Consider the following 11,374-nt stretch of genomic DNA (forward strand, 5'->3'; position numbering starts at 1 on the left):
CCTCCAGCAAATTGTCTTATTCCGATATTCTTCTTGGATCATTCTCATTAGGAGCCTGGAACACTCAGGGTGGGGGTTGCTGTTGTAGCGAGAGCCAAGGGTACTGATTCAGATGATGTTTTGTTTCTATCTTTGAATACACAGATCTGACGCCTACATTGTCTGAGCTCCTGACACAGTGGAACGGGTACCAATTGTTCCAACTAACAAAATTCTATCGGGAGAGACTGAAACAGGCGATTGAAGAAGGGGTTGAAAGTCTCAGCTCCATGATGAGACCGGAGGGACATTTCACTAAACAAGAACACGTGGTAAGTGGAAGGATCACGGTGACTTCTGTTTCCCGTCACAGAACTGACGGCATTGGGGAAGAGTGACCAATGCCAGTCTCACTCACCTCGCACTCCCTGGGCTGAACAATGTAATGGACAATGCAATAATCTCTGATCGGTTTGTGTCCTGTAGATATGGTATCAGGAATAAAACCTGTGTCATGGGAACTTCTGAGAATTGTCCATTCTGATCCAGCTGTTCTTCCCACACATGCATCTTAGCACAACGGTCAGGGAGCAGTAAACTTGTAAACCAGAATCAAAAAGGATAACACGTTTTATGTGGCATCAGTTTCATTGGTCGCATTTAGTTCAGTTCGTTAAACCACAGAGACCTGCTGAATTACTCTAAGACATTAAACTGTCCGCTTGTCATTCAATCTACAATCTGAACAAACAATATTCAGCAGGTCAGTTATGCGCGCATCTGTGGGAAGAGGAGCTGAGTTAATATGCAGTAAAAGGAGGGGGTGAGCTGCAGGAAATGTGCAAGAGAGGGATGTCTTTGATCGGGTGTAACTGGGGTAGGTATGGAAATAAAAAAGTTACCTGGTCAATGAGTGAATGCGGGCTCAGAATGTAGGAAAATAACTGCAGATTCTGCACAAATCGAAGGTGTCACAAAATGCTGGAGTAACTCAGCAGGTCAGGCAGCATCTAGGAGAGAGGGAATGGGTGACGTCAGGTCTAGACCCTTTTTCAGACGGATGTCTGGGCGGGACAAAGAAAGTATATAGGTGGAGACAGGAAGACAGTGGGAGAACTGGGATGGGGAGGGGGAAAACAGAGAGACAGAGAAACTATCTAAAGTTGGAGAAGGCAATGTTCATATCGTTGGGCTGCAAGCTGCCCAAGCGAAATATGAGGTGCTGTTCCTCCAATTTCCGCTGGGCTTCACTATGGCACTGGAGGAGGCCCATGACAGAAAGGTCAGACTGGGAGTGGGAGAGGGAGTTGAAGTGCTCAGCCACCGGGAGATCAGGTTGGTTAAGGCGGACTGAGCGAAGGTGTTGAGCGAAACGATCGCCGAGCCTGCGTTTGGTCTCGCCGATGTAGGGAAATTGACATCTAGAGCAGCGGATACAATCAATTAAGTTGGTGGAGGTGCAGGTGAACCTCTGTCTCACCTGGAAAGACTGTTTAGGTCCTTGGACGGAGTTGATGGGGGAGGTAAATGGACAGGTGTTGCATCTCCTGCGGTTGCAGGGGAAAGTGCCCGGGGAGGGGGTGGTTTGGGTACGAAGGGACGAGTGGACCAGGGAGTTACGGAGGGAACGGTCTCTGCGGAATGCAGAAAGGAGAGGAGTTGGGAAGATGTGGCCGGTAGTGGGGTCCAGTTGTAGGGGAAGGAAATGTTGCAGGATGATTTGTTGGATTCGCTGGCTGATGGGGTGGAAGGTGAGAACGAGTGGGATTCTGTCCTTGTTACGAATGGGGGGGGGGGGGGAGGGGGAGCAAGAGTGGAGCTGTGGGATATAGAGGATGTCCTAGTGAGAGCCTCATCTATAATGGTAGAGTGGAAGCCCCGTTGCCTGAAGAATGAGGACATCTCTGATGCCCTAGTGTGGAACACCTCATCCCGGGCGCAGATGCGGCGTAGACGGAGGAATTGGGAGTAGGGGATAGATTTTTGCAGGAGTCAGGGTGGGAAGAGGTGTAGTCCAGATAGCTGTGCGAGTCAGTGGGTTTGTAGTAGATGTCAGTGGCTAGTCTGTCTCCTGTGATGGAGATGGTGAGGTCCAGAAACGGGAGGGAGATGTCGGAGATAGTCCAAGTATAGTTAAGGGCAGGATGGAAATTGGTGGTGAAATGTATGAAGTCAGTGAGTTCTGCATGGATACAAGAGGTGGCACCAATGCAGTCGTCGATGTAGCGGAGGTAGAGTTCGGGGATGGGGCCGGTGTACGGCTGGAACAGGGATTGTTCAACGTACCCGACAAAGAGGCAGGCGTAGCTGGGCCCATGCGAGTGCCCATAGCTACGCCTCTGGTTTGGAGGAAGTGGGAGGAGCCAAAGGAGAAGTTGTTAAGTGTATGAATCAGCTCTGCCAGGCCGAGGAGAGTGTTACTAGATGGGGATTGGCTGGTTCTACGGTCGAGGAAGAAACGGAGGGCTTCAAGACCATCCTTGTGGGGGATGGAAGTGTAGAGTGACTGGGCATCCATGGTAAAGATGAGGGAGTGGGGGCCTGAAAACCGGAAGTTATTGAGGAGATGGAGAGCATGTGAGGTGTCTTGGACGTAGGTGGGGAGGGATTTGACCAGCGGGGATAGGATGGAGTCGAGGTAGGTGGAAAGAAGTTCGGTGCGGGCTCAGAGTGGGTAAGAATGTAGATGAAATAACATAATAGCTTCAAAATGCCGAGCAGGAAGCAATGCAGGCTGCACTGGACACATCCATTTCTAGTGGGATAGTGTCTATGTGAGGCCAAAATGAATTGAGTTGCTGCTTTACAGCGAATGCAGCGCCGGAGACTCAGGTTCGATCCTGACTACGGGTGCTGCACTGTAAGGTGTTTGTACGTTCTCCCCGTGACCTGCGTGGGTTTTCTCCGAGATATTCGGTTTCCTCCCACACTCTAAAGACGTACAGGTATGTAGGTTAATTGGCTGGGTAAAATGTAAAAATTGTCCCTAGTGGGTGTAGGATAGTGTTAATGTACGGGGATCGCTGGGCGGCACGGACTTGGAGGGCCGAAAAGGCCTGTTTCCGGCTGTATATATATGATATGATGATATGATATGATATCAACACAGCCATCGTTGACCTAAATGGGCTGTTCCCGTGCTGTACTCTGCTGTGTTCTCGGACACTGCCAGGTGTGAAGCGCGTTTCACACTGTCAGGACTCTGGGAGTGCACAGTTTGTCAGCCCAGTGTCATGGGTGTATGAACAAGCAAACCAATGCCTGCCACAATGCTCAATAATACCAGAATATCCCATTGCTGAATCGCTAATACCCCCCCATTAGCACTGTCTCATTCACATCTCAATATATTCATTGTTGTTCTTCACAGAATATCAGTGAGCTCGCGGTCAAGGGAAACCGGTGTGACTGTTCGACCCTCTTCCTAAGTCTGGTGATGGAGAAAGGCAACCGGCCCCGGCGGGTGATGTGGGAATCCTTTGTGAAAATGCAGAATGAATTACCAAAGCTGGACAAAATACTGAAAGAAATCCAGAAGCTCGGTACGGCAAATCATCACACTGAACTGAATATCACTTTGGAACACTGGTGTTAACAATGTCATTCAAGTCTGGTTTAATGAATGCTCTTTGATTTGAACAGGTCCTGATCCACAAGAATACATGAACATCACCAGTGGTTTATCTGAATTATCCTCTCATATGGAAGGTGAGTGTTGAAATGTACAGTTCACACCAATGACTTGTTAAAATTGATGTAATACTGAAACTGTTTGTTCAGAGCTTTGCAGAATCGGAAATCAGAAGATCAAACCTTAAGCAATTGTTCGACTGAAAGTAAGCATGCAGGTACAGCAGGCAGTGAATAAAGCTAATGGCATGTTGGCCTTCATGACAAGAGGAGTTGAGTATAGGAGCAAAGAGGTCCTTCTGCAGTTGTACACAGGGCAGGTCGTTCTGCTGTTGTACTAGTAAATACCACACCAAATTTATGTCTCCAAATTTGAGGAAGGACATTCTTGCAGCAAGTGCAGCGTAGGTTTACTAGGTTAATTCCAGCAATCGCGGGATTGTCGTATTTTGAAAGACTGGAGCGACTGAGCTTGTATACACTGCAATTTGAAAGGATGAGAGTGGATCTTATTGAAACATATAAGATTATTATGGGATTGGAGAAGCTAGAGGCAGGAAACATGTTCCCAATGTTGGGGTAGTCAAGAAGCAGGGGCCACAGTTTAAAAATAAGGTGTAGGCCATTTAGAAGGGAGATGCGGACATTTATTTTCACTCAGACAGTTGTAAATCTGTGGAATTCTCTGCCTCAGAAGGCAGTGGAGGTCAATTATCTGAATGCTTTCAAGAGATTTAGATAGATCTCTTAATGAAAGCGGAGTCAGGGGGTAGGGGAAGAGGGCAGGAACGGGGTACTAATTGTGGATGATCAGCCATAATCACATTGAATGGCGGTGCTGGCTCGAAGGGCCGAATGGCCTATTGTCTATTCTCTATTGACACGGGGATTCTCTATGGATTTCTTCTTTGTCTGTGGATTCAAATGCAGCTTAGTTTAGTGTACTGTCACATAGTGACAGTACTGTCATATGGTGAGGTACAGTGAAACGTTTTTGTTGCGTGTTACCCAGTCAGCAGAAAGACAAGACGTGATTATAATCGAGCCATATACAGTATAGATAAATCATGAGGAAATAACGTTTAGTGCAGGGTAAAAGGAGGAAAGTCCGATCTAGGATTGCCCGCGTGTAACCAAGGAGGTAGATGGTAGTTTCCAGATCACCCGATCTCTGACATACACCGGAACTATTACACTGCATTATTTCAACTCCTCCAGGCGTTAATTGTACAAGGCTTTGCAATGCACCAGGTTGTGGGTGAAATCAGTGATATCCAGTGCACACCTGGGGGAGAATGTGTGCGCAGTGATGCCCCACACACTGCTGGCAGGGTTCCTCACACACGGAGAAACCCCACACACTCCTAGATGGGTCCTGACACACTGTGTAACTACACACACTCAGATGGGTCCTGACACACTGTGTAACCCCACACATTCCTAGATGGGTCCTGACTCACTGTGTAACTCCACACACACACACATGCCTACATGGGTCCTGACACACTGTGTAACTCCACACACTCTTAGATGGGTCCTGACACACTAACTTCACACACTCCTACATGGGTCCTGACACACTGTGTAACCCCACACACTCCTAGATGGGTCCTGACACACTGTGTAACCCCACACACTCCTAGATGGGTCCTGACACACTAACTCCACACACTCCTAGATGGGTCCTGACACACTGTGTAACCCCACACACTCCTAGATGGGTCCTGACACACTAACTCCACACACTCCTAGATGGGTCCTGACACACTGTGTAACTCCACACACTCCTAGATGGGTCCCGACACACTGAAAATATGTACATTTCTGAGAACATTCCCGAATGTCTACAATGTCGAGGATGAGGTTCCCTCCACCACAGTGGATAGAAACCTGAATGAATCGGATCTGTCTCTCACTCCCCTGCTCATGGGCAGGCCAAGTACCCCGTTTCATAGTCTTCACTCTGTACCCGACAATCCTTCTCAATCAGTTGATGATTTTTCACAATTGTTGACAAGTCACAATAAGTTCTCACCTCTAGACACAACACCCCTACCTCCACATGTATGTTGAATGAATTGCTTCCTTCATGGCTCTCTGGCTTGCTCTTCCATGTCCAGCTTCCATTTCTAATGTCACTTCCCCATGGACACATCTCCTTTGCCCGCTTTGCTTCCAAACATGCACGGGGCCACTACTAGATGAAGCTGCACTACTTGCAGTTTTCAATGATGACTCGCCAATGACTGTCACGTCGGTCATCCCAGTCCCACTCTGTTCGTTCTCCCCCCCCTCCCCCTCTCTCCCCTTTCCCCCTCTCTCCTTCTCCCCTTTCCCCCTCTCTCCCTCTCCCTCTCCCCTCTTTCCCCCTCTCTCCCTCTCCCCCCCTTTCCCCCTCTCTCCCTCTCCCCCCTTTCCCTCCCCCTCTCTCCCTCTCCCCCTTTCCCCTCTCTCCCTCTTCCCCCTTTCCCTCTTCCTCTCCCCCCTTTCCCCCTCTCTCCCTCCCCCTTTCCCCCTCTCTCCCTCCCCCTCTCTCCCTCCTCTCACCCCTCTCCCTCCCTCTCCCCCCCTCCCTCCCTCTCTCCCTCTATCCTTTCCTCTCCTCCCTCTCCCTCTCTCTCCCCCCCTCTCTCTCTCCCCCCCTCTCTCCCTCTCTCCCTCCCCTCCTCCCTCCCCTCTCCCCCTCTCTCCCTCTCCCCCCTCTCTCCCCCCCTTCCTCCCTCCCTCCCCTCCTCTCTCCCCCTTTCCCTCTCTCCCTCTCCCACTCCCCCCTCTCTCCCTCTCCCCCTCTCTCCCTCTCCCCCTCTCTCCCTCTCCCCCTCGCTCCCTCTCCCCCTCCCCCTTTCCCCCTTTCCCCATCTCTCCCTCTCCCCCCTTTCCCGCTCTCTCCCTTTCCCCCTCTCTCCCGCTCCCCCTTTCCCCCTTTCTCTCTCTCTCTCTCTCTCTCTCTCTCTCTCTCTCTCTCTCTCTCTCTCTCTCTCTCTCTCTCTCTCTTCTCTCTCTCTCTCTCTCTCTCTCTCTCTCTCTCTCTCTCTCTCTCTGTCTCTGTCTCTCTCTCTCTGTCTCTCTCTCTCTCTCCCTCTCTCCCCTCTCTCTCTCTCTCTCTCCATGAGGAGTTCAGGAGCATTGAACTCATTCTTGTAATGGTGAATGTTGGATTTTGAGTTGAACCATCTAACATTGTGTTCATTCTCTGCCTATTCCCGTGCAAGATGTTCAACGTAAAACACAAGGAGACTCTGCGAGCACAGACTGAAACACTGAGCGTGAACACGATCCTGATGAAGGAGACGGTGAAGGTTTGCCAGCTGCTTGATCGATACGCTGAGCTCACAATCATCTCCACTGTTCGAGATCGGACACTGGTGGAACATGAGCTGCTGGCAAGAGGCCGGGACCATGAAGCAATGGAGAGAGAAATGTCTCCGGAGAGAACTGGAAAAAATCAGGACAGATGAATTATTCCACAGCAGCTTTTCCAGAAGTAAATCCCGTTCTGGGAGTTCAGCATCTGTGGCCGGAGTCCCGGGATCGGAAAAACAACAATGTGCAAAAGATTGTCCATGACTGGGCCACAGGGAAAATATACCAAGACTTCCAGTTTGTTTTCAGTTTTAAATTCCGAGATTTAAACACTATTAACTGCATAGTGACCCTGAAGGAACTGATTCTGGATCAATATCCTTACTTTAAGAATATCCTGGGAGAGGTCTGGAAGAACCCAGAGGGATTGTTGTTTATATTCGACGGTCTAGATGAATTCAAGGGCAGAATTGATTTTGCTGACAGTCGGAGAGACACAGAAGCTCAGCACATGTGTCCAGATCCCGAGTGGTGGTGTGAAGTGTCTGACATTGTGTACAGTTTAATCCAGCACAAGCTGCTGCCAGGGTGTTCAGTGTTAGTGACCACCCGCCCCACTGCGTACATTTACTGAAAAGGCAGAGATCAGTGTCAGGACTGAAATCCTGGGATTTGTTGGTGAGGAACGGAAGGAATATTTCACTAGGTATTTTGAAGATCAGACAGTGGCAGCAGCTGTTTTTAAATACGTGGAGGAGAACGAGATCCTGTACACCATGAGCTACAACCCCTCCTACTGCTGGATCCTCGCCCTGACACTGGGCCCCTTCTTCACACAAACACACCGGGACCCGCAGCGAGTTCCCAAGACCATCACCCAACTATATTGTAACTTTATTTACAACATCCTGACAAACCATGGCCGTGTGATTGAGAGCCCCCGTGAGGTGTTACTGAGGGTTGGTCAGATGGCCTTCACTGGAGTGTCCGAGAAGAACATTGTGTTCACAGATGGAGATTTGATCAAATACAATCTGCAGCCTTCCCAGTTCCTGTCCGGGTTCCTGATGGAACTTTTGGAGAGAGAGGATTCAGCCCGGAGCGTGGTGTACACCTTCCCACACCTCACCATCCAAGAGTTTGTAGCCGCACTCGCACAATTCCTGACTCCGGATTGCGGGGATATCGGTAAACTCCTGTCTGAAGCCCACAGCATTACAGATGGCGATTTGAGGTATTTCTCCGTTTTGTCGCTGGCCTCTCCTCCCCACGGTCAGCTTGGGTCCTGGAGGAGGTTTCTGGGTCCATTTCCTCATCAAACAATCTGCCGAGTGATTGACTGGGTGAAGGAGGAGGTTAAACGCCAGGCTGGAAACACATGGAGTTTAGCTAGTAAACGGAGCCTCCTGAACACGCTGCACTACCTGTTTGAGTCTCAGAATCCTGCACTTGCTCAGCAGACACTGGGATCTGTGGAAACACTTTCATTCGGTGGACAGGGACTGACCCCGATTGACTGCGTGGTCCTGTCTCATGTCATCAGGCACTGTGATACAATCAAACACCTCGATCTGTGGAACTGCCGCATTCAGTGTGAAGGTATCCAGCGGCTGGGACCGGTTCTGCACAAGTGTCAGCACTTGGGTAACTGTCCGTTTGACGCTAACACTGACCTGTAAAATTGTTTCATTATTTTGTTCTTCCGTCCAGCAACCTTTCTATGGGGCCAGCCGTCACTGTGCACGGCACCCCTCCTCTTTTACACTACCAGGATCGCCGGTGGTCTACTCCATCCCCCCCTCCATCGGGTCGCCGATGTTCTACTCCGTCCCCCTCTCACCCGGGTCACCGGTGGTCGACACCGTCCCCCCCTCCACCAGGTTACCGGTGGTCGACTCCGACCTCCTCCCCTCCCCCGAGTCACCGGTGGTCCACTCCGCCCAACCCCCTCCCCTGGGTCACCCGTGGTCGATTCCTTTCCACCCTCCTCCCTCCTCCCCCCCCCCAGGTCGCTGGTGGTCGACTAACGTTCCCCCCCCCTCCCCCGGGTCACCGATGGTAGCTGCCGTTCTCCCTCCCCCACGTCACGTGTGTTGCAGGTGTTCTCTGCACGGGGAACTTTTCCCAGTCGTCGGGGAATGAGAATAAATGGTAAAAGTCACCAAACACCACAACGACAGAGATTTATTCAACAATTTGCTGAGGCGCTTCCAGAAATATCAGTTTCGGAGAAGTTATCTCAGCCCGGGTTTGTATCAGTTTGTTCCTTACTCTGTCTGTTTGTGTTTAGATTGGGATGCAACGACCTGGGTGATTCAGGAGTGAAACAGGTGTCTGCGGCGCTGGGGAACCCGGACTGTAAAAATACAGAGACTGGGGTAAGTCCCAGACTGTCAGAGATTGTGTTTACAGTCACTGGGTGTCTGACACTGAACATTAATATGATCAGTAATTGTTTCACTGATAAACACTGGGGATTTGCACCGTTTCGTGTCTCTCTGTGTCCCTCACCCTCACTCTCTCTCATCTCCAGGCTGGACAATGTCGGTCTCACAGACTCTGGAGCCGAGGATCTCGTCTCCGCTCTCAGTACAAACCCCTCACTGACGGAGCTGGACCTGAGCGATAATGAACTCGGCGATTCGGAGTGAAACTGGTGTCTGCGGCGCTGGGAAACCCGGACTGTAAAATACAGAGACTGGAGTAAGTCCTAGACTGTTAGCGATTGTGTTTACAGTCACTGGGTGTCTGACACTGAACATTAATATGATCAGTAAATGTGTCACTGATAAACACTGGGGATTTGCACCGTCTCCTGTCTCTCTGTGTCCCTCACCCTCACTCTCTCTCATCTCCAGGCTGGACGGTGTCGGTCTCACAGACTCTGGAGCCGAGGATCTCGCCTCCGCTCTCAGTACAAACCCCTCACTGACGGAGCTGGACCTGAGCGATAATGAACTGGGAGATTCCGGAGTGAAACTGGTGTCTGCGGCGCTGGGGAACCCGGACTGTAAAATACAGAGACTGGAGTAAGTCCTAGACTGTCAGAGATTATGTTTACAGTCACCGGGTGTCTGACACTGATCATTAATATGTTTAGTAAATGTGTCACTGATAAACACTGGGGATTTGCACCGTCTCGTGTCTCTCTGTGTCCCTCACCCTAACTCTCTCTCTCTCATCTCCAGGCTGCACCATGTCGGTCTCACAGATTCTGGAGCCGAGGATCTCGCCTCCGCTCTCAGTACAAACCGCTCACTGACGAAGCTGGACCTGAGTGGGAATAATCTGGGAGATTCAGGAATGAAACTGGTGTCTGCGGCGCTGGGGAACCCGGACTGTAAAATACAGAGACTGGAGTAAGTCCCAGACTGTCAGAGATTGTGTTTACAGTCACTGGGTGTTCTGACACTGATCATTAATATGTTTAGTACTTGTGTCACTGATAAACACTGGGGATTTTAACCGTCTCCTGTCTCTCTGTGTCCCTCACCCTCACTCTCTCTCATCTCCAGGCTGCTGGCTGTCGGTCTCACATATTCTGGAGCCGAGGATCTCGTCTCCGCTCTCACTACAAACCCCTCACTGACGGAGCTGCACCTGGGGGACAACTCCCTCACAGACCGATCTGTTCCCGGTCTCCGCAGCCTCATACTGACCCTCCCGAGACTGGAGTGGATCAGGTGAGTGTTTGTGTTAATGTTTATTGTGACTAAAAAATCAGGGGATGTGCGGGCTTCTCCTGTGATTTAGTTCTGTGAGTGTTGTTGAAATATCAACTGCAGTCCCTGTTCCTGACACTGATGTTTAATCTGTTTATTTGTCTTTATTCCTGGGCTTGTTTCAGGCTGTCGGGGAATACGTTCAGTGCAGATGACGGAACCAGCTGAAGAGTCTGCAGGGAATGAGATTTGGACTGAGTGTGGACGTGTGAACATCTCGGGTGTAAACGTCACCGCCCTGGGGACGGGAATATTGTTGGCCGAATCCCCGCCCTCCCCTTTAATCGGCCGCCCTCCCCTTTTAAACGGCCGCCCTACCCGTTAAACGGTCGCCCTCCCCTTTAAACTGTCGCCCCCCCTTTAAACTGTCGCCCTCCCCTTTAAAAGGCCGCCCTTCCCTTTAAACGGCATTTAAATCCGTTGCTTCCCCCCCAGTGGGGGACCGGGGAATTGCATCTGGACCTGCAGGGTCTCGGATGTGTCTTTCTTTATCATAGACAATAGACAATAGGTGCAGGAGGAGGCCATTCGGCCCTTCGAGTCTGTACGCACCGCCATTCAATGTGATCATGGCTGATCATTCTCAATCAGTACCCCGTTCCTGCCTTCTCCCCATGCCCCCTGACTCCGCTAACCTTAAGAGCTCTATCTAGCTCTCTCTTGGATGCATTCAGAGAATTGGCCTCCACTGCCCTCTGAGGCAGAAAATTCCACAGATTCACATCTCTCTGACTGAAAAA

The 11,374-nt window shown here is 50.5% G+C and overlaps 1 pseudogene across 1 annotated transcript in view; it reads left to right on the top strand.

Annotated features, from left to right (window-relative positions):
* The window catches only part of LOC144612486 (NACHT, LRR and PYD domains-containing protein 3-like), a 36,048-nt pseudogene extending 24,680 nt beyond the window's left edge, over nucleotides 1-11,368 (top strand). Inside the window, exons 5-14 of the transcript XR_013549674.1 lie at nucleotides 145-311; nucleotides 3,350-3,521; nucleotides 3,622-3,687; nucleotides 6,822-8,556; nucleotides 9,202-9,290; nucleotides 9,446-9,615; nucleotides 9,771-9,941; nucleotides 10,101-10,271; nucleotides 10,428-10,595; nucleotides 10,760-11,368. The product of XR_013549674.1 is annotated as an NACHT, LRR and PYD domains-containing protein 3-like (transcript). The remainder of the gene's footprint in view (nucleotides 1-144; nucleotides 312-3,349; nucleotides 3,522-3,621; nucleotides 3,688-6,821; nucleotides 8,557-9,201; nucleotides 9,291-9,445; nucleotides 9,616-9,770; nucleotides 9,942-10,100; nucleotides 10,272-10,427; nucleotides 10,596-10,759) is intronic.
* Nucleotides 11,369-11,374: the final 6 nt, after the last annotated feature.

This window comes from Rhinoraja longicauda, unplaced genomic scaffold (genome assembly GCF_053455715.1).
Source record: "Rhinoraja longicauda isolate Sanriku21f unplaced genomic scaffold, sRhiLon1.1 Scf000045, whole genome shotgun sequence".
NCBI lineage: Eukaryota > Metazoa > Chordata > Chondrichthyes > Rajiformes > Arhynchobatidae > Rhinoraja > Rhinoraja longicauda.